The following is a 22,629-nucleotide window of genomic DNA, read 5'->3' on the forward strand; positions in this document are numbered from 1 at the left end:
ACAGACAACGGCAGCTCAAAGCTACCCTTCCACATTCCCATAAAGAGCAGCTACATCCAAACATTTTTCTAAGCTTGGCAGTGAACTCAAAGCAAGTGTACACAAACCAGAACAAGAGAACTGTGCCATCCTCCACCCAACAACAAAATTCTGTTCTTGGTTTCTTTGCCCAAAGCTAACTAATATCCATCTTCTGAACTGCAAATGTCTGTCACCCAGTCCAGTATTCATCCCCACTGTGCTCCAAAGAAACTGTGTTCAGATAGACAGGTCAACACCCACATAAAAAGCCTACATATATAATCCAACCAGAACAGTAAGTGCTTTTCTACAGCCTACAAAAAAAGTCTACATATGAGGTGCACTGGGTCTATGTGTTCATTATTTAGTAATAAGAGAGTAAGCCACAAGCATCTGTTTCAAAGTTCTGTCTTGCAGGTGAGTGGGACTGTGCTGACACAGCACTTTTCCAGGAATATTGACTTTAAACTTGCTAAGTAGACTTGCAAGATTACCTTTCTTCCAGACCAGTTTCTTTGTAAATTGTCAATAAAGTATTATAAATGTAAACCAGTCACTATTACCTTAACAATAATTAACAATTAAACTCTTCCATCCTTGGCAGACCTCCACAAAATCATTGTGATTTTACCTGTATTTCTCTTATTAGGCTAATTCCCACGGGAATATAGAATGTTAAAAGTTGCCAACACAGATTTTTGAATAGGAGCAAAGAGATGACCTTCTTGCCTAAATTACTGTGCCTGGAAAAGCTGGAGATAAAACCATCTATCCTTCTTATAATTACTGAGGGATCTGGGGAGATGGAAAGAAAGCAAGTGCTGTAATTCTAAAATAACACATAAAATGTTACACAGCCCAAATGCCATGAGTAGATTTTGAATTAAAAGCAGACACCAATTAAAGCGGAAGAAAAACAAAAACCAACTAAAAAAATCCAACCTCACGGGAGTCACCTGCAAGGAACAGAACCGGCCAAAGCAAGAGAAGGTCCCCTCAGCAGGGGAGAGCAGGGCTTGCTCTGACAGGAGCATCCCTGCACTCCCAGGGAAAATTCTCCACTTCTCCAGTCCAACCAGATAAGAATAAAGGAGCTGATGAGCTCTCATGCTTCTCACTATGTAAACATCTTCTACCATGTAATGGATCATCCTGTTGTTTGGGGTTTTTTGGGGGAGGGGTGATTATTTGGGACTTTTTTTCAAGGGTGTTGTTTTGGGTTTTCACTATTATTACTTTTTATTCTTTTACCCCTAAAAAGTCTGAGACCAGGGTTCCTGTGGGACTACAGATATGAGCATTTTGGCTGAAGAGGTGTCAGGAGTTTGGGACCAAACTGGAGGGAGCAAGAATACCTTCCCTGCCAACTCAAACAAACGTTAGATGCAAAGAACAGTAATAATTTTATCACAGATTTGCAGCTCTTATATCATCACAAAAAATGGCAAATTCCTCCACATTTGTTTTCCACCCTGAACTGTTTGTTGCTTAAACACGCCCTGAGCCTTTCATGCATCTGAATGCCCTCATCAAAACTTGCATTCGAGGAGTCCAGTCAATTGGTGGAAATGACAAATATTCAGAATTATCTCAAAGCACTGAAAGAAAAATTTAAAAATCTTCTCCCATAAAATACTTGCAGCTTTGAAATGAAATAGAAGAGAGCAGGAGAGAAGAGGGTAGTAGTGAAGAGTATTTAATATATATTTTTTCTACGGTAAGATCATAAAAAATACAAAGCAATTCATTTAATTAGTTCTTCCCTAATTATCTCCTCTAACACTTCCCCTCTCCTTTTTTTCCAAACTGAATGTCAAACAGATGCATTCAGGATACAGACTGAAGTTACTTCACTTCAATCATAGGATTTTTCTGTCGGAATTGCAAGAAGCCGCAATCCAACAGCACAAAGAACATCCTACTTTTAATAAACTACTTTTCGGCAAAGAAAATGAGATCAGCTCAAGGTTTCTCCAATGTCAGACAACAAAGATGCTGCAGCACCCTCCCACCCTTCCTGGGAGTCATCTGATGCCCGCTCCTGCCTGCCAGGACACGGCTAATGGCTATTTCCAGGCTTTGGCTTCCCACTCCCGTACCCAGCTGTGCTGAACTGCTCTTGTCCTTATGCTCGCCTTGAGTCAGAGCCAACTAATCTTCCTCGGATGTACCTGGCAAAAAGCGAGTCCAGTTGCAAGTCTTTTTCCATCAAAATCTAAAACTAGAAAAAAAAAACCAACGAAAACCAGAAAAAAAAAAGTCCAACAAACCCATCCAACAAGAAAACCACCAGGTTTTCACACCACTTACACCAAGTGGCAGCAAATGGTCAGAGTGGTGACACTTTTACCAAAATATACAGCATTACATGCGGCTTTGCTCTAGAAGTGGGCATCTACAACCCCCACAATATATTTACTGAACCCAAAATGAATTAAGAGCTGTTTGGTTTTGGTTTGTTGTTTGGGGTTTTTTTATTATTTTTAAAGAAGGTGCAAGACCCGCAATCACAGCTCCTGTGACGCTCTCAAAACTCCGCTTTTTTACCCCCGTTGTCAACATTATTGGTTCATAAAGGACTGTTTCTAACTATGCCACTTATAAACTTCAAGTTCCAATCAAAATTTGTACATTATTCTTTTACCTTACACAATCTATTTGAAGATTAGCTTGATCAGCTTCTTTACAGCTGAAAAAAAAGCCTCTCATTTTTTTCCCCCCTCTAAATTTAACCACACAGATAATATTACCGAGCCAACAAACAGTAAATGTGGGAGGTAAAATAAGGGAAGTAGCTGGTAGGGATTTTGCAAAGATCACTACCTGCCCATGTATTTTACTCAATTTTTATTGAGCAATTTCTAGGTGGGCAAAAAGCCAGCTGAACAGAAGGAACCAGCACAGTCACCCTATTTAGGGCTGTTATGTCCAGTTGTTAAGGGGAGCTGTCAGCCCAGGTTATACATCAGCAGCAACAGCAAAATGCACCACTACCAACCTCGCTACCTTGTAATTTAAAATATATACAAGTGACCTGCTTGCACGTTGTTCAGCAGGAAAATGGTATCGTTTCAACTCTCCTGTACACAAACTGTGCTTGGCCATTCACTGGTTTCCTCTGAAAAAGCTGGGAGTCTACAGAGGTATTACCTTCCTTAATTTCCCAAATATATCTCTTAATGCACAAAATAATCAATATTCTAACAAATACTACAGCCTTTTCTATACATCTCAGCATTTTGCTGCAGCAATAGTGAGCAATAATGTTCCAGAAGTTCATGTTGTACCCATTTCATCATCATCTAATGCAAACATTTGCACATGTTTTACATAATCAAGGAAAAAATCTCATACAAACAGTCAACACTGTGAGAAAGGAGCCCCAGCATTAAACTCAACAGGCATTTTGCCACCAACTCCAGTGAGAAATCTTTACTGTTCAGGTTATCAAAGCAAGGAGAAGACCCTTGACAAGAACACACATCAGAGAGGTAACACACACTCCTCTGTGAGTCTTGGCAATGTCCCGCTGCAAAGCAGCACCAGCACAAGACAGAGCAAGAGCAATCAAACCTTCCTGACAGCCCGAGCTGTCCACCACAGTGGACAGTAGAACAGTCTTCACTTTATTTATTTTAAAATCTTTAAGCTAAATCTGTTTTCCCCCATGCTGTGGCAGATGTCTGGATCTAAGGGAAGTGATCAGAGAAGGCTGGACAGAAGCATGAAGTTATTTTGATGCAGTGATGTGGGAATAACTGCTAAAGAAATGCAAGAGGGCAGCTCTGCTGTGTTGGTGCCACGCTCGTCCCCTGGCCATGAAGCACAGCACATGATTTGACTTAATTACTGAGCTTCTACAACAAAATCTGCCTAGTGTCAGATGAAAAAGCGTTTAAAGGTTTAACCATCTTTAAATAACACTTCCAAAGATTGTGCCTTGTTTTTCTGACCCACTAAATGGAATGAAATTAGGAAATAAACATATGCAGTGCGAAAATCACAAGTTGTGTTTTGTGAACTTAGGGCAATAAAGTGGAAGGGATAAACTACTTAAAAATGCAATCATTGAGAGAAGATCTGGAGAACCTAGGGGCAAACAGTGAAAGTATAGCTCTTCCTACTGATGTGATGACCCCTAAGTGAAGCCAGAAGGACACAATCTAAGGGGAACACAGACAGATGGACGTGACACTGATTCTGCTTTCAAATGCTCTGGAAGAGCTTGAACTTTTCTTAAAAGCTTAGTTTCTTGGGTGTTTACCTAAATGTTACACCCACTGATTTTAATGATGAGCAGACCAATTAATTCACATAAGAATATTCTGCTGGAGAAACAGCAAACCCAACTGCAAATATAAATTAACTTAATAAAAACATTACAGGCTTTCACAAACATACCATCAAACTGTCCCATGCTTTCATCTCTGACCTGAAAGAAAAAAACCTGCTTCTAGTAAATGTTGTTTGGCAGCAGTGAGCACACAAGCAGATGTGTTTGCAGTAGTGCTTTATTTCCCAAAGCCTGGGCCTCTGGGCATCCCAACTGCTCTCATTTACAACATGTTGATTCACACCATGGAGAAACTGGAAGATGCACTCCAGGACTCACCTCACACACACCACTTGCTATTGGCCTTTCAGCCCAGCAGAGCAGATCTGAGCCAGTAGGAAGGAAAAGCCCTCAGGGTCCATCCATTGCACACGCTGCAGGGTTTGATGGTCTTGCTCTACAGACCTGCACCCCTTACACTTGGTAAAACAGATTGCCAACAACACAGGGAAGAAATTTTGTGTGCTTTGTATGCACCTGTGCAAAAGGGAATGTATTCATGCAAGCATGTAATAAAAAGATTTGAAATGTTTTACTTTTGCCTTGCTTTATGACCTCACACACTGCAAAGGAAACTATAATTATTATAAGCGTAATATCTAAGTGCACTTTCACCTTATAGAGTAAAATGCTGATTCTGGAAATAGCTCAGCCTACATTATACGTAGACATATGGCTACATCTACATTACAAAGAAATTGCACAAGAGGATGGTTCTCTAGATTGATGCAGTGATTGTAAATAAACCAAGGGCCACAAGCAGATCAGGGAGCTGACTTCAAACCGTATTCATTCTGATGCCCTAGACCCAACTCATGTGATTCAAAGCTATCCAAAGGTCAGTTATTGGTTTGGACCCTTGCTGATGGCTTAAAATGCATTTTGGTAGAGTCACAGAGGGGAGTTTAATCTCGTCAAGTTCCCCCGCCCCAGCACTGCTGTGCAAATCACACCAACATGTGGGAAAGGGGGCAAGCTAATTCACCTCAAAACTACAGTAGGTCTCCAAAATAAATTCACAGAACCATAGAATCATAGAATGGTTTGGGTTGGAATGGAGCCTTGAACATCATCTAGTTCCAACCCCACTGCAGATGCCAGCAAAAATAATTTTACAGCATTTAAGCCCCATCAGTGCAGGTCCTATGCCTCAAATGGTGACACCCCTCAATTGTCACACACATCCTCGTGCCTGCCCTTGACTGTGAGCAGGGCAAGGCAACTCAAAGCACCCTGGCCTAGGAGGAAAGCAAGCTGAGCTGAATCGATCTGCTCATCGTTTCTCAGGCTAAAAGCGTGCTCAGATTACACAGGGTAACATTTCTAAGCCACGGTAATGTGATCATTCCTACATCCCAATCACTGACTTAGACATTCACCATCAGTAATGCTCTTCTGACTGCCACTCACTGGTACAGATCAGGAGACCATGTGGAGACAGGCAGAAATCAGAGCAATCTTTGGGCTATTCAGATATATCTGAAGTGTCCAAAGACACACGTATGTTAAACACAAACATCTGAATAAACATGTGATTCACTCAGCACTGCCCAATTAGAGCTGACCATACAGGATACCTCATTTATGGTGCATTTTATTAGTGGAAAAGCAAGGCGACCTATTTTAAAGTCGTGCCTATTTTAAAAGCTACCACTTACTGGTGGCTTGTAATATGTTGTTAAAAACACTGAAAATGAGTGAAACGGACACTTTGCTTCAGGAAGAATGAAATGGGAATGACTGGTACGTGTCTTGGTCTCAACACATAAGACTTAAAAAGTCTGATGGTAAACAAATGGTTGCAAGACTAACAACAAAAGCTTGACAGTTAGAGGATTGAGTGCATGTATGAATTTACCATGGGATTAATTTAATTTACATGCAGGCAACATTAAAGAGAACACAAGATCTATTGCACTCATTAAGAAATTAAATATAACAGTGGAAACTTGTATGTAATACAGCTTAAGCAAGCAACACATACACTACATAAGCAGGGATCTTTCCAAAAACCCCACTTTTTGATCCCACAAAGAGTCAGGAGTGCTGTGTTCAAGTGCTGGAAAAGCTCGTGATCCCTGCCTGCCTAATGATTTGAACATATTCAACTAGTATTCTAACACACTTAATACAGTGTAACAAAGCCAGTTGTCTTCTGATATCTGACACCTTTAAACAATTAATATATTTCAGGTCAAGCTGTATTTCTAGGAAGTAAGTGGATCTAAGTATAAAATAATCAAGAGATGTTCTTCCTATCAGATGAGTGATTGTAACATGAAAAGATGGGAACGTTATTGCACAAGGACCACTAAGCTTTCCCCTCAAAGATGCTGGTTTTTAAATATTTCATAAAGTTGCTTTTTCAAGTGGCACTAAATATTTTTAAAGATGTTACCTCCTCACTAAATGTCTCCTTAAGTGGCTTTTTCTAACAAGGCAGCTGCTTTCCAGCCATTTAGCTTTTCTACACACTCCAAACATCACATACCAGTGGCTGACTCCTCACAGGGCCTGACCATTTTCCAAGCACATACACAGACCAGCAAGCACGAGTGTCTATGCATAGGTAGCATTGAATTACCACACACATGTTTATCAGAGTATTCGATTGTTACTGTCATCTGGAGAGACTGTTCTTGTGGGAGACAAGCTGGAAAAAGCAGAAGTGAAACTGTTCAGCTTTGATGAGATTTGACAGGAGAAGTCTGAAGTTTCACAACCTTGTTTTTCCTCCACGCCTTTCAGAAAACACAAAGTGTTAGAAATATTAAATTTTCAGCATATGTTTTTTCAGTATCTCCTTGATTTTTTGACTTTGTGTAACCCACAAGTAGAACAGAAGGAGCAATTCCCAACATAGCTTGCTACACACTTGAGCAAAGCCACATCCTGCCCCAAGTCCTTGAGATCTGTTCCAGAAATGGCCACAGAGTCATAGACTTCTCTGAAGAGTCCATCTTTCTTCTGGTGTGGACACTGCCCTCTTCCAGCTACCAGCAATTGAACCCACCTCAGCATTTCTTGCAATGCTACTGAGGCAATACCAGCCAAGTCCTGCTCTGCTGCCCCGCCCTCTCCTCATTTCTTCAAAATCACTTTTTCACAACTTCTTTTCATTTTTCGTTACAGGTGGCAGCTCAGGTCTTTATCTTACAGACCTGAAAGTGAATTCACATCAGACTAAGTGCTCACCACCATGATGAAGGACAGTTTAGAACAACAGACTAGAATTTTGCAACTATCTCCTCGTCCAAAAAAACCCATTATTGCAAGAAAATTCTACAAGAGGTATCTCCATTGTTATGTGATCACACCCTGCTTGCTCATGTCTACCTGAACACAGCCTTCATCATGTTGTTCATATTATGAAAGTAATGGTGACCCTGAAAATACATTTTATACATGTATATTCCTGTGCACACCCACACACTTTCCCTGGTGTTCAAGCCAGTTTTTATCAAAAGAAATAATAGCAATAACCACATGCTCGTTAAGAAACACAAACTTCAGAGTTCTGTCTAGTGAGGCTTTAGGAGGATTCTTCTCACTTGTGACTGCTCACAACAACAACTGTGGAGTATTACAAGCAGCAGAACAGAGTGGCATAAACCAGTTTTAACCATTCTCTCATTTGCAACACCTAAACACAGAGATTGTCGTGTTATTCCAATCAGCTAAATGCCAGCTGCAACGGTATCATTACATCTTCCCACATCTAACAAATTAACAAGCAAAGCAATTAAGACCGTATTAGAGACCTTAATCTTACAACATAATCAAAAATGCTTCTTTACTTCTAACAAAAAACGTAAATGTCAAAACAAAAGCTCAGAGCTCCGATTCTCATTTTCTGGCTGAGCAAAGGCAGTTAATCTGGTTCTAAAATGGCATCTGGTGTTGAGAAGTAGCTTGCAGAGATCTGGGATATGAAATGGCACAAACCTCAAAAAAATACAAAAAAAAAAAAGAAAACAATCATTAGGGAGGTATAGGCAGAAAGGAAAAACATGCAGAAAAGAGCATGTGACAAAGAAAAATAAAGCAGGAGCACGTTAAAAAGGACATGGACTATAACAGAGAGTTGCATTTAACAAATCATTCTTTCAACTACAAAAAAGCAACTCCCACTCCTCCAAATCATCAATATGAAATGCAATAGGGAATTAGGAAAAGGCAGCAAGAAACATAAAATACTAAAGTTTACCATATGGTTAAAAAAAAATTTGAAAAAAAAGAGTTGGGCTACATGAAGGAAGGAAAGTAATCACTAAATCTGTTTATTTTCTTTCAAGTATTTCTCAAACACAGAGCTCTGTCATGAAAATGATGGCTCACCAGGCAATCTTGGTATCCCAGGATTTTATTTCCTTCTTTAAAGTGTTCAAGGATGCATAACAACTTGTCAGCATTGCATTTTAAAGTTTTATGATGTTTTCTTTCCTTCCTTTCAGGGCCAAGTTGGGTACTTTATCCACAGTGAAAGCAACGTAGCTGCACCACCCCAGTGACCCACAGGCACCTCCCTCCCCAGCACAGAGAAGGAGGAGGCACAGCTGCCCCAAAGCAAAGCAACACAAAACCTCAGCCAGTTATGACCTCTGCTTCCCTGCAGCCATGAAGGGTGAAGGAGAACAGGCAGATGTGAGAGCTAATCCTGTTATGAAGAAGTTGACAATAGTGTGTATTTCTGCAGCCTGGCAAGTCCACGGCATCCCCAGGAAATGGATGTTGCAAAAGCGGGATGCTTCTTCAGATTAAATAACCACACGTCTTGACTGCTTTCATATTTTGTTACGACCAAAAATTAATTTAGGGGTATTGGTGTGTCTAGCATTTGTCTGCTGTGAAGCTCAACTTCATTCAATTTATGTCTGTCATTTTAAAAATTCAGTCTATGGAGAAATGATGATTGTGGTAGATGGTGAGTGATAAGAATGCCAATGTAGTCAGGATGGCAAAATTGAGAAAATACAATTGTACAGCTGCAGAAGAATCACCAGTGAGATCTAAGTTCAACACAACTCAGGTATTTCTAAATATTTGCTGTGAAAGTAGCAAACTTGACTTCTTTTTTCCTTCCCCAAAAAGAAACCTTCAGTGGATTTAGTGGATCACTCCACTAACTAGAAAAATCACTTAAGGAGAGTCAGCTAAAATGGGTTGGGAGGTCAAAGAGCTGTGCTAGAAAATGAATGGACCCACCAAGGTGAGATTTGTGCAGAGCAGGATGACACAGAGTTCTAACCAAGCTAGGGAGATTTTACACAGAATGGGGAAAAAACACACAGGGGGCAAATAAGGCAAAGATTAAAAGACGTAGAGGTCAAAAATAAAACTTTTGTTTCTAAAAACTCTGCCCACAACCAAAAGCTGCATTTGTGGCAATGAATTTGATGAGGAGAGGAGGGAATAAGGAAGTGATAAGAATAGGATGAAGTGAGTGGTCCCAGTGATGCTAGTGAGACTATGTATAGCATAAACACATGCCACTATAAATGCAGACTGCACAATCCACCCCCAACAATCTACACATCAAGGAATCACTAGCAACATCCAGGGAATTCTTCTAATTCACCTTTTATCTGGACTACTGGGAACCATTTAGATAGATCTGTGTTGAAATGCTGGAGCGAGTTCAAATAAAAGCCACACCATAATCAAGACTAGAGGAACTGATGTATGAGGAAAGAGGAAAACAGCTAAGCATGCCAAGCTTGGAAAAGATGCAAAATAATGAGCATTCCTACAGCTTACAAATATCTGAAGGATGTAACCGTTGAGGAGAGACAGTAATTAGTCAGGACAAAATGGGCTTGACTTCAAATAACACAAAGGAGGCACAGTTGCAAAATAGTAAGAGTTTCAGAAAATGCTTCCTGAGGGGAAAGTGCAACCACAGTTATTTTAAAGCATAGAGCATCCTATATAGATGAATGCACTAGATCATCTTGTGTGGAGTGAGTCGCAATCTATACCTCTATACCATGATCCTAATAAGTGGTTGCTGGACAGAGGGGAAAACCAAAGAGCCCTTTACCATTCTTTTTTTGAGGTGAATGACGTTGTCATCTATTCCAAACCAAACTGCACAAAAGGTTTGCATGGAAACACAACTATATTGAGCACTTAAACATTCATTTAAATGAAAATTCTGAAGTGATTACAGCTAATAAACATGCTAGTTCTAAACCTCCAAAGTGATATTATCATTCTGATAGACCATATGGTTTCAGTGTATTTATACTGCAGTGAGCTCTTTGGAGCCTTTTTGCATGTCAGCTGTGACTGAGGAGGTGTAGTGGGGACACACAGCAGGTCTGGGTGGAGGGACACCTGCTGGAGGACTTGTGGTGGACCTCACACCCGTTGTGGTGGGTTGTGCCACTGCTGGGAGCCACCCACCCCACCCCAAGCCTCACCACTGCCAAATGTAATGAAATGTTTCCTCAACTGAAGTCTTCTTTTCCAACGCCAATACCCAAATCAATAATCAAATGTTGGTGTTAATTGGCAACCAATTAAATCAAGCAAAATTCCCTGTGTTGAGACTCTTTTCCCAGCAACAGGAGCAGATGCTTTTCTAGAGGCAGTATTTAATTTGCTAAGACCCCATTCACTTGCTAACAGCGCTGAGCTTGATCAAGACCTCCTGTGTCATTGGGAAAGGCATAGCTGCTGTAAGAGTGCCCACAAGTAAACAAGAAATGTTGCTGAATAACACAAAATGTCACTAACTTCCTGCAACATCAATCCTGGTCTTTAGAGGGACACCAGCAGAACCTCTGCAGAGGAGGGGCACTAAGTATTACTTCTTTATAGGTCACTGAGCTATTAATATTTTTTACTTTTTCTCGCTGTGCCCATGGAGTTCTGTCATGAGACAGAAGTGCAGTCACATTAACCCTACTGCAATCCTGCCACTGGGTTGAAAGTGTGGCCTATTAGTAATTAATCTTAGAACTGGAGGCAATAATAGTGCTCTTCACTTCACTGATAGCTCTGCTCATCCTGCATTTATAGCTCATACAAGGACCCTTGACAGGGGAGAGAACCAGGGGAATGTGTCAGCTGCTGCAAAAGGAGATAGAGGAGCTCCTGACTTTGTAACCTGCAACTCACCAAAACCTTCATGTCTTTTGCTGCAGCTGAACACACACTTGGAGAGACAAAAGGTCCGTTATTATTTTTTTCTCCTCTCGAAGCACACATGTGAGACTCATTAATGTTAATTGGATTTATGAATGCCTGTTGAAAGGAGAAGAAACTGTAAAGATTTCTACCCATTTGCAGGGAAACAATCAAAGGAGTAATTTCTTGTTCGTCTCGCTGATGAAGAGATGAGGAAATAATGGATGAGTCACTTTACATTATGATTCAAAATTCTTAAAATAGGAGAGATGAAAACACTGATTTCTGTACGGGTCACATTCATGTAAGGGACTCCTTCTAAGAATCCAATTTGAACCTTGAAGTGTAGTCCTGCTTCTAATTACCCAACTCCAAGAATAAATCATGGTCTCTGAATTGTAATGACACAGATTTGTTGCTATAATTCAATTTGTCAGGTGTAAAATACAAGTGTAATTTCCTCTACCCCCCTCTGTAGCCTTCAAAGAGACACTGAACTTGAGCCATTTGATAATTTATTCCATATTGCAGCTTTCACATTTACTATGCATAAAACTTCTGAGAGATTTTTTTTTTTTTCAGAAGGTGATTATATACAGCTCCAGTCACTCTACTAACTGATTTGAAAATAAATCCACGCTCATCTCTTGGTTACAATACAATCAGCATTAGCCACTGCCCATCTGGTCTGCAGTGACCAGAGCACTCCAAGGCAAGCCCAAAATTTCTCCTACTTGTAGTAGGAGTGAGGAAAACACACACAATCCTTGCATGCACTGATTTGCTCTATAGGAACTTCTTCAAGGTTAGTCTTCTGCTCAGTCCCAGTCAACTAATTGGAAACTCTTTGTATCAACTACCTCCTCTTACAGAAAGGAGAGAGATTCAGCTTTGGCACTGCCTTCCCTCAGAATCATATTTCCTCTACATAAATCATGAGCTATAAGACATTAGTACAATGCCAACACCAATTCATCAAACAATGGGTCTGAATATACAGAATATATATTAAAAATATCATCTCTAAGAATATTTATACAAGATAATCTAAAAACACATATAGAAATATGTCTATAACATGAACTAAGCATATATCTAAAACAAACCAGAAAAATCAACCCATCAGCCTACCATACCTGTTGTATGAAAAGATGCGAAATACCTGACTAGTTTTCTGTAAATACTTAAACTATGAAAGTATACACTGTCCATACCAGAGTGTTAGAGCTCTGTGGGCTGAAGAAGATAAGCTTGATGGTTTTTTCCTTATTTTCCCCCTCTTTGGAACAACCTGCATCTCCAGAAACACAGGAGTGCAACGTATAATGCCTTCAGAAAATGCTTGGCTTGAGTTTTCCTTGCCTCTGCATAAAGCTATTCTAATGACAACAAATCAATTCCTCCATCAGTGGTGCTCCTGAATACCTTTTAAAATCTTTTCCAAAATTAAGATTATATACTCCAGCAATTTTTAATATGATAAAACGTAATCAATAAAAGACTGCTAATAATGCACATGATTTGTGGAGAGCGAGAGCTAAATATGAATGAGATTTGGCCAAGTTCCGAGTCTATCATCTTCCCTAATTACAAGTTGGGTCACTGACTATATATGAATCGCATGACTCAGCTCGGGGATCCCTACAAAGAAATCCTAAGTAGATTTAATAGTTGCATTTGATTTATTTGTGACTCAGAGCTGGAAGGAGCCCTGTATTTCAGACCTCTGACAGATGAGGAGCTCCCCAGAGGAAGCCTGTGCAGACAGCGCTCCTGCCAGCCGGCTGTCACGCGGGATGAGGGAAGCCACGAGCACCCCGGGGTTCCCAAAAGGCTGGGAGCAGGGCAGTGCAGTGACATGCCTCGCTCCCCAAGGAACCTCATCACACAGATTAAATTAAAAGCTGCTCTCCCACAGATCAAACACGGAATTGTAACCTTGAGTAAGGATGGAAGGGACGCTTAGTCCTCCACTTTGCTTAAAGGCACAGTCAAAGTAAATTAAGGCCGTTCAGTCAAGTTTTGGGCATCTCCAAGGGTCTCTCTGACCACCTCTTTCCAGGGCTTGACCACCCTCAATTTTTTTTTTCTTTTTTCCTTGTATCTGATCAGGATTTCCCATCTCTTAACTCGAGCTTGTTGCCTCCTGTTACACACCTCCAAGACAAGTCTGACTGACCGAAGATTCTCCAAGTCCGTCTGGTTTCCTCATGCAAGAACCTGAGCAAACAAGGCAGACAGGGCCACTGCCCCCATGAATATGCTGAGAACGAAAGGCAAACCTTTGTCACGGCCTTTCTCCAGTTCTATCTTAATGTCACCCACTGCAATAATTTGTTATCATTTGGTAACTCCACCTTTTCTCTCTATGAAGTACCTTGGGTATTTCTGTTTCCTTCACATACCCAGCTGCAGTTTCCTTTCAGAAACCAGAGGACTGGAAAACTCCACTTTTCCTTCTTTACTTTTCGTGTTTTATAAAGCAGGTCCTCTCTGGGCACACCATGGGCAGTTGCCAGCAAAACACTACAGGTACCAGGTTTCACCAGACTTCTCTAATTACATTGCCTGACACTTCCATACCCACGAGCACTCAAAGGTGTTTCATAAAGAAACCCTCAAGTATTTCTGACATGCTGTTGGTAGCAAGCTTTTCTTTCTGCTCAACAGGCCGTTACTATTATAACTCCACAAACCTTTGGAAGTGGTCCTTTAACACTGTTTTAATCTCTTCCTAATCCTTAATTCTGCCCGATATTTCATGCAAATTTGCTTATTTGCCAAACAAAAAGGTGTTGGATGATTTATCAGTTCATTTGCACAGAAGAAGGACAAGCAAATATTATGTTGAGTGTTCTCCCTCGTGAAATATTTTCCTTAAAACTAATCAGGGGAAAAAAAATCAATATTACTTTTAGAAATATCAATGCAAAGAAGCAAAAAAACCATCTATTCAGCTGTATGTTCCACTGCTACCCCCAGAGTACTCTGAAGCTATTAACTATATTTTAAGAACATTTCATAAGTAAGCAGCATAAAAGGTACTTTGCTTAAAAAAAGGCTACTAACAACCTTGCTTTATTTATATAAACAGTTGTTTACTGCTCATATAAAAGAGCATAATATTCTTTATGCAATTACATGAAGTTTCCAGAGTCTCACTTTTAAGCAAACCTGAAAACTTTTTCTGGCAATTAAGAACATTTTGTTAAAATAGAGTACTTTTAAAAAAAAAAAGAAAAACAAACAAACAAACCAACGTGGAGAGTACAGCCTCAGACCTCAGTACCAAGCCTGGGACAGGCTGCTTTAGGCACCAGTGAGGTTTGAGGACATCTTTGTGCGTGCTATTCTCTCTCGTGATAAAGCCAACTGTTTCCAGGGAAGGATGACCAAACACGCTGTATGATTAAACATCTTAAAGCAAACTTCCCTAAATAACTCTCCATTTCAATAATGACTAGCTTAAAAAAAAACCCAAACAAACAAGCTTTTTGCCTTACGGATTTAGGCTCAAGTTGTTACATGGACTGCTTGGCTAGACCCCTGTGTGCATCATAACCTGACACAGACCCAAGCATGTCCCCAGGTTTTAACTCCAGACCTTTTATCGAAATCCATCTGATGAAGCAGTAACTGATACACTATTCTGTAATGGCTGTTGTGGTTTTCTGTCAAAAACATTTTCAGCAGAAATTAAACACTTAGAAATCGCATCTATTTTAACAATTACATTCTGCCATGTAAATGAAGTTGTAAGTGTATTTATGGAAAAAAGCAATCCACAACCTTTTTCTTTCTTTGTTTTTTTTACTCAGTTGCAGCCTTACAGGTCTTACATGATCATAAAATCAGAACAGTTTGGGCTGGAAGTGACCTAAAAGCTCATTTAGTTCCAAAACCCCTGCCATGGGCAGGGACAACTACACTTATTTTTTTATTTGCTGTGGAAGTATGTTACCAGTTAGATGGAAAGGAAGCAGCTTTCCTAGTCCAGAAATTCATTTCTAGAAGGCAAAGAGGCAAATTCAAGTGGATGGTTTGCAGTACCAAGAAAATCATCTGACCAAGACTTGACCAATGTAAGCAATATATCTATACACTGGCTGTGACAAGTCTTGCAAGCTGAATATTTGAGTTCAGCTGGGTCCCAGAGGAGGTAGCCTGATCACTTGTTATTTGGGGAAAGAAGCCTCTCTAAAAATATCATTTTCACACACACACACACAAAATCATTTTAAAGAAATGCAAATCATCACGGTCAGACAAAAAGCCTGACGAGTCCTAAATCATTCGTACAAACCAAGAATATAGATGAGCTTCTAAAAACAAACAAACAGAAAAAACCTCGTTCGGTTTCTCAATCCAAATCTCAACGTTTTCCAAGACATTTCAAGAATTTTACAACAAATCCCTGTTCCTTATCATATGCAGTGAGGGGAGCAATGCCAGGTGGGAGATCAGAAGATCGCCCTCCAGGCCTTATTTGTGGATTTGTTCTTACAGCTGTGGAGGAAGAGTTTGCATTCTCTTTCTCACACCACTAGCTGTATGGCTACCACCATTTAAAATTCCATATTGAAAATATTTGGAAATTTAATCTCTGAATTAATTAAATTTAAAAACAAAAGTTAAAAAAAAAAGTATTCCACAGGAGTTCATGTTCACACACAACTCAGAGGCTTCTAAACAAACATCCTCTGCCAAGGGAAAAATGAAACCCTCTGCCCAATCTGTACCTCTGCCATGGCCAGTCCTCAGAGGAAGGGAATTGTAAACATATTTAAACAAAATAAATTAATTACACTATGAGTTTAAAATTCCTGTTTCCTGATGCCTTCAGGCAGTTTTTTTATCTCTATTGAACAAACAAGGTTAAACATGACAAATATTGTGCCTCCTTGTGAGTAAATGTTGTTTTGTTTACTTTGGGCTTTTATAAACAACAGTAAGTCACAGCTCATCGTACAACAGTCTCTCAAGAACGCTGGAGAAAAAACATTTGTTCTTGGTCCAAAAATGTGTGGAAAAATAAAAGGGTCTGACTAGTATTTGTTTATAAGGGACTGGCCAGATAGCTGAATTAGGAAGGCTCACTCCCTCTCCCATGTTTACATTTGAATCACAAGTGAGCAAACAAAATATAAAAAATCAACTCATTTTCCACCACCAACAGGCAGCATTAAAAGAAACGGTCTTATAAATAATTACTAATTGTATTAAGATACTCAAAAAATAGGAAACACTCTGGGGATTGATTTTGTGGGATTATTTTAGCTCATCCCTACATTTCAAGATGCATCTATTCAACGGCTTTGATTTTTTGCAGAGATTAATTGTTCCTGTTGGCATGGCTAAGTGCCATTCAAAAAAGGAAACATTGCAATTGTCACCAGTCAGGGGCATCCAAGATCTTGCAGCTACTTAGTCAAGTCCTACACCAAAACCAAACGTGCTGAACTAAAAGGCCACTCCCTACTCAGTGTTCTCCAGGTCCACCACTCAGAGTTAACAAGTTTTTTCAACAGTGAATCCCTCCTGATAGGAAGGTCAGAAAACCCATATGTTTGTTCCCAGAGCTTACAGGGAATGCAAGACCTTTAGGACTGCAACCTGCCCCTTGAAGAGGTGTAGTAAGTGTAATGACTTCAAAAATATCCGTGGTTTTGAAAACACAGAAGCCAACTTGCTGTTTTCCACTTAGCAACACGGTAAAACAAGATATTAGCAACGCTGTTTTCCAAGCGTGAGCAACGTGTTAAAATTAATGTTGTGTATCTCTGAGCTAAGAGATTGCTACAGATCTTTGCATCAGAAAATATTCAAGGCAAAGGCTCTCCTCAGACTTACTCTTAAAGGCCATGATCTGAAAAAAACCCAAACAAGTGTACTAATTTAGCCATGGTAATAGTCTAATTACATTCAACAGAATACGACGTGTTTGAAGCTTGCCATGCATTTAATAAGCTTTTACAGTACAAAAGCCTGCCTCGGTAATAGCTCTGAAGCAGAAGCTGCCCCAGTTTAAATCTACTGCGTGTTGGACTCTGGCTCCTGCCATTTTTGAGGCTGGATGATGGACTCATATGGAGTCTGATGGACACGAGAGTGCTGCCTCTCCCTGCACGAGGCTCGAGTTGCTCTAGAAATGCACTTGAACTACGATAGCTCCCTGTCCACTCAGCTCACCCAAACAACCCTGCTGCTTCTGCCTTGAATCAGGACTCACACAGAGAGCCTAAAAAAACAACAAACCCAAGCCAAGTGGCTTGAGTTCATACCAATGAACTCCAGAAGTAGAACAGTTATGATTTTCTTGTTCCTCATGCTTTACCAGTCTATTTCGTTTTCTTCTGAATGGTTGGCTTTCAATCATGATTTAAGTGGTGCTTATTAATTATTAAAATTAAATTAGGTAGACTTTATTTTGTCAGTTTAATATTTTAATGAGTTAGGGCTGTTCGGCTTCTCTCACAGAAAAGATGTGCATATTTTCAAGGTCCAAACTCAGGTCAAAAAAGACATTAGCAGATCCAGGGGGAACAAAAACACTGATGAAAAAACCAGGTGATTTTTTTCACCCTTAACCAATACAACTCCAGCCTAACAACTCTACCCTACAAGCTCTACAACACTCAAGTACATTCCCATAGTTCTATTAAACTCTGCATGTATAAGATATAATTTTTCAATTGCCCAGCTACTGGCAATATATGATAAGGCAAACAGAATTGTACGACCTGTTTTTACCAGTATTTAAAATAAACCCATGGTAAATATTGTTTATTTTATATATGTACTAGATGGCTTGAAATCAGTGGACATTTACCCTGCAGAGTTACAACTGCAGTCTTCATCAGGAAAGCTGTTTTACAGGTAGTTTACTGCTTTCTTCCTGTAGTAGAGTATTGACATTTGTAATAGGAATTCTCATAAAATACATTTTTTTTTGTGTCCACCCCAACGTATTTACTTCAGTTGATGTGGAAATACAAAAATATTCTACAACATTTAAAAGAGCTACAGACAACAGACAGCCTGAACAACAGATGGCACATTCAGAAGACACTTGCATGTCAGTATTTGAACTCTGTAGAGTTTGCATAAAAGAAGCAGCATTCTTTAGGACTTCTAAAAGAAGTTTTATATATATATACATACATATATATATATGTATATATGTATATATATTCTACCCCTGAAGTGCCCCTGTGTACATATTTTTAATCAAAGTATAAACCTACTCATAGATGTATATATAGAGGTCACTGCTAGACACAATAACAGTGTCTGGTGTTTGGTACATTTGGTCCTTTAACCAGCCACTTACCAGGGAATTTTTTGTCTTACCTACTTTTGATCTGTACCAACAAGACACTTCAAACTAGAATTACAATAGCAATTTACAACGCACAGAGAGGTCTAAACCCCCTTGGCCAAGTAACAGCACCTTCCTCCTTTGGATCACCAACAGAGAAAATGTCTTTGTCCAGTTCAAAGAGGTGAAGGAGCACAACACAGCCACTTCTCCACCACTGTAAATCTCAACACAGATACAGAACCACTTACATTAGTGCAATATCTCCGGGTGAAACAGCAGGTATCCACCCACCAGCTCTATACCAGCTACTCAGGAGACCAAACAAAGAGTCAGTTCTCTTGCTGACCAGCCAAAGATTGTACTTATTAACTAGGATAATGCCTTAAAATGGTTTGGTTCACATCCAGAAAGACATTTTAAGGATTTTAAAAAAATCACCTGTGGTTGTAACTCCGAACAACTGATTTCTCTCTCCAGAGAGCTATTTTTTCACTCAAGTTTCAATACTTTTTGAGATTATAAACTGCAAGACAGCAGCCACAGCAAGGAAGATGAATTACAAAGAAAGACTACTGTAATTTGGCGTCAATAGCATAAGGCCAGAAAAAAATAACACAGTAAGTGCATTAAAAGTTCAGGAGATCTATGGGCAAAACAAAGACCTTGTAGCAAACAAACTTCTATAAAATGCTACTGCTAAAAAGAACAGCCTTGGGAAAAAGCTTCCAAGTCACTGGGTATGAACCCTGACAAGAAATGGCCAACCAATGGGGCCAATATTAATTGATTAAAACACCAAGGCACGCACAAAAATGCAGAAAGAGCCTTAGAAATTTGTAACATCGTTGCACAGTACTGACCCACATGGTAATCTTTGACTTTCTTGTTCAAAAAACACCTGCCACACGAAGACCAGGCAGTAGTTGGTTCACTTAGACAGCACACCAACAAAATTGCCCTTCCAAAGAGATGCCACAGAGCCTTCCAACAGCAGAATCTTTATGAGATTGTGCATATCTGAGGGATATTTCAGACAGCACAACCTGCAGGGGGAGAGGACAAAGTCTTATCCAGCAGGCCAAATACCACCAATTTCTTTTAACCATACACCTTCTGAAGTAACTTTGAGTTTTTGAGGCTGTTCTTCCACAAGTGCTAAGCCCATTTCCTGTCAATTCATTGCTCATATTTATCTTCCTGATAAGGAGCAGCAGATTACAGTTGGGTAAGGGGGCCCTACCCAAACAGTTACCCAAGGGGGGAGCACAGACTCTGGGTACTGTGCAAAGTTGGGCAATCAGATACCCAGAACTGTATGTAAATACACATTCCTTCATTTCCCACCACCATCTCACTAAAGGTTCATTCACAGGCATTTTTCCCCCTTATTTTATTTAATTTAAAAAGTCTTTACAGTAACCTGTTTTCACAGCTAATCTAAGTCCAGCCTTTCCTTTGTCCCTAAATCCAGCTTTTCCTTTGTTCCCTCTTGTGCTCTTCACTCTGAGCTCAGGTTTTCCCGGTATGTCTTCCCTTGAGGAAAAAAACTGCGGCCTTCCCATTCTCACTTCACATCTTTATCCCTCAGCCCCTTCTCTCCATCACCCAAATAAGCCCATCTCAAAGCCATTACAGATATTTATGCCTTAGAGAAAGGCCATGCCTAGAAACCAAGCAGTAGAAACAGCTTTATTCCATCTTATCTACCAAAAAGTAACTCTCTGATGTTCTCCACTGAGAAAGACTTTAATAGAAGGACAAAGCTTTGTTCTTTATGTCCCCTACCAGGTGAGAAAAGGTTTGTAACTCTTTCTTCCCGTTACCTTCTGGGAGTTTTGAAGCCAAACTTCATAAAGCTTTAAATGACTAACTCTGCGTGAAACAGGACACAGAGAGAGGACAAAAACGTAAGGATCACCTGCAGGGACAATCAGTCAGAGAAAATGTTTTTCAGTGACCTCTCTTGAAGAGCAGGGCAGAAAAAGATGAGTTTCAGGTGAATGGCAGGTCACTCCAGAAGAGGACAGTAGCCAAAAGGTCTAAGGAGCTTCCTCCCTTGAAACCTAATCAGCTCCAAGTTTGAAGATACACCATATAAAATCATCTTGAAAGCACAACTTCACCATTTGACTAGAACCAGCACTTTCCTACTTGCTGTGAAATTCTACTGTAGCACGTATCTTCATTTCTAGATAGAATGTGGTGGCAGAACTCTGAAAGAGAATCAAAGCTTAACAAATCTTAAGTTTTTCACAGCAGCAATTCTACCATGTAGAAGGAGAGGCTGTTTTCAGGTTCTCAGTTTACAAAGGAAGCAGTGATTTTAGAAAGTTTGGAGCGTGAAGATGAAGAGACAATGAATACTTTAAAGCAAAATAGGAAAATATGCCTGAGTCAGAGCAGCCCAAAATTTCTGATTTTTAGCTTCACAAATTGCTGTTTCTCCCAGTCTTATCCTAGGATGGAAGACACCAAGGGTATACTAAAAGTCCGTGTTCTTATTGGAACTCTAAAGACATACTCTACTTTGTATTAACAAATATTTTCATCCTCTTAAGTCTGGAAGTTTGTTTGTTGTGGAAGTGACCGATCCCCTGAAACAATGCAAGGTCTGATCTTCCCACTGAAAGGGACTGACTTGTCCTCCAGTGCCTCAGAACCCTCACTGAGCTACACAAATCACCCTGTATCCCAACCCCACAGTATCTTTAGCTCCTATAAATTAAAAATAGCAGAAACAGAGATAAAAGCCTTGATGTCTGCACCTATATCATTTACTCTGTAGTGAAGGACTTCATTTTGCTGTCCACAGAGCCAACATCTTCCCTTTTAACTCAGCAGGAACTTTGTCATTTACACTACTCACTGCCCACACATAAATTTTTTGGCCACTAATGTTTCACCAGTAAATAAATCAATCAGGAATATTGAGAATACAGGGCTGCTTTTTTGCCACAAGAAAAAAAAAATGCTGCTGGAGCAGAACCCATTATGAACTGCAAGATAATACACAGTCCAAAAGTTACATCAGAGCATTCTCAGTCCTGCCAAATGCATCTTTACTGAAATTGTTCAGTGGAAAGAAGGTGATGTATCATGCAATTATTTGAAGTGTACCAAATATTTCTACAGTAGGTCTTGGGTTTGCAACTGTAACAGTAAAATGTTACACACATATTGCCATCTCATGGATACTACAACACTTGTTTAAAATTCCAAGAACGCAATCCCTAACAGAAAAAATATGCAGAATCCACAGCAAGTAAAATCGTAAAGATTCACAACGTGAAAGCAGGAATTCACATTTGAAACAGTCCAAAAATCTGCCTCAGATTCCCTCGTAGTAGTTGCTATTTTTATGACTTGGCTCAGACTTGCTTTAATCTCTTTATTTAGGGAGAAACTGCAAGCTTGCCAACTCTAGCAAACGTTAAGTACTTTAGTAAATTCCCCATCAATATAGGTCGTGCATTCGAGGGAACAAGGATGTGGTAAGTTCTGCTCCATCTCCTCCAAAGGGGATTTTGGAGTAAGGCAGTGATGGGAGAGAGAGATAAACAACGTGGCTAAGCCTCTCTTTCAGCTCCATCCTCCTCTCCAGACATCTGTCCACACTTTGTTGTGCCGTGATTGAGATGTTACGTGATGCAGCTCGCCCAGCCTGCTGTTATCCTACATCCCTTTTATCTGAGCAAGCAGGAGAGCACATGTACTGCCAATGCTACTGCGTCGTCACTCTTCCATTAAAGTTCAGTAACAGCACGAAGCGAGTCCAAGCAAGTCAGCAAAACCATCGGAAACCCAATAGATGTCAAGATATCTG

At 40.0% G+C, this 22,629-nt stretch overlaps 1 protein-coding gene across 3 annotated transcripts in view; it reads right to left on the reverse strand.

Moving 5' to 3' along the window:
* The window catches only part of ZNF804A (zinc finger protein 804A), a 157,827-nt gene that overhangs the window by 133,234 nt on the left and 1,964 nt on the right, over positions 1 to 22,629 (reverse strand). The gene's annotated exons all lie outside the window — the stretch shown is intronic.

This window comes from Myiozetetes cayanensis, unplaced genomic scaffold (assembly GCF_022539395.1).
Source record: "Myiozetetes cayanensis isolate MyiCay16 unplaced genomic scaffold, myiCay2020 scf9, whole genome shotgun sequence".
Taxonomy (NCBI): domain Eukaryota; kingdom Metazoa; phylum Chordata; class Aves; order Passeriformes; family Tyrannidae; genus Myiozetetes; species Myiozetetes cayanensis.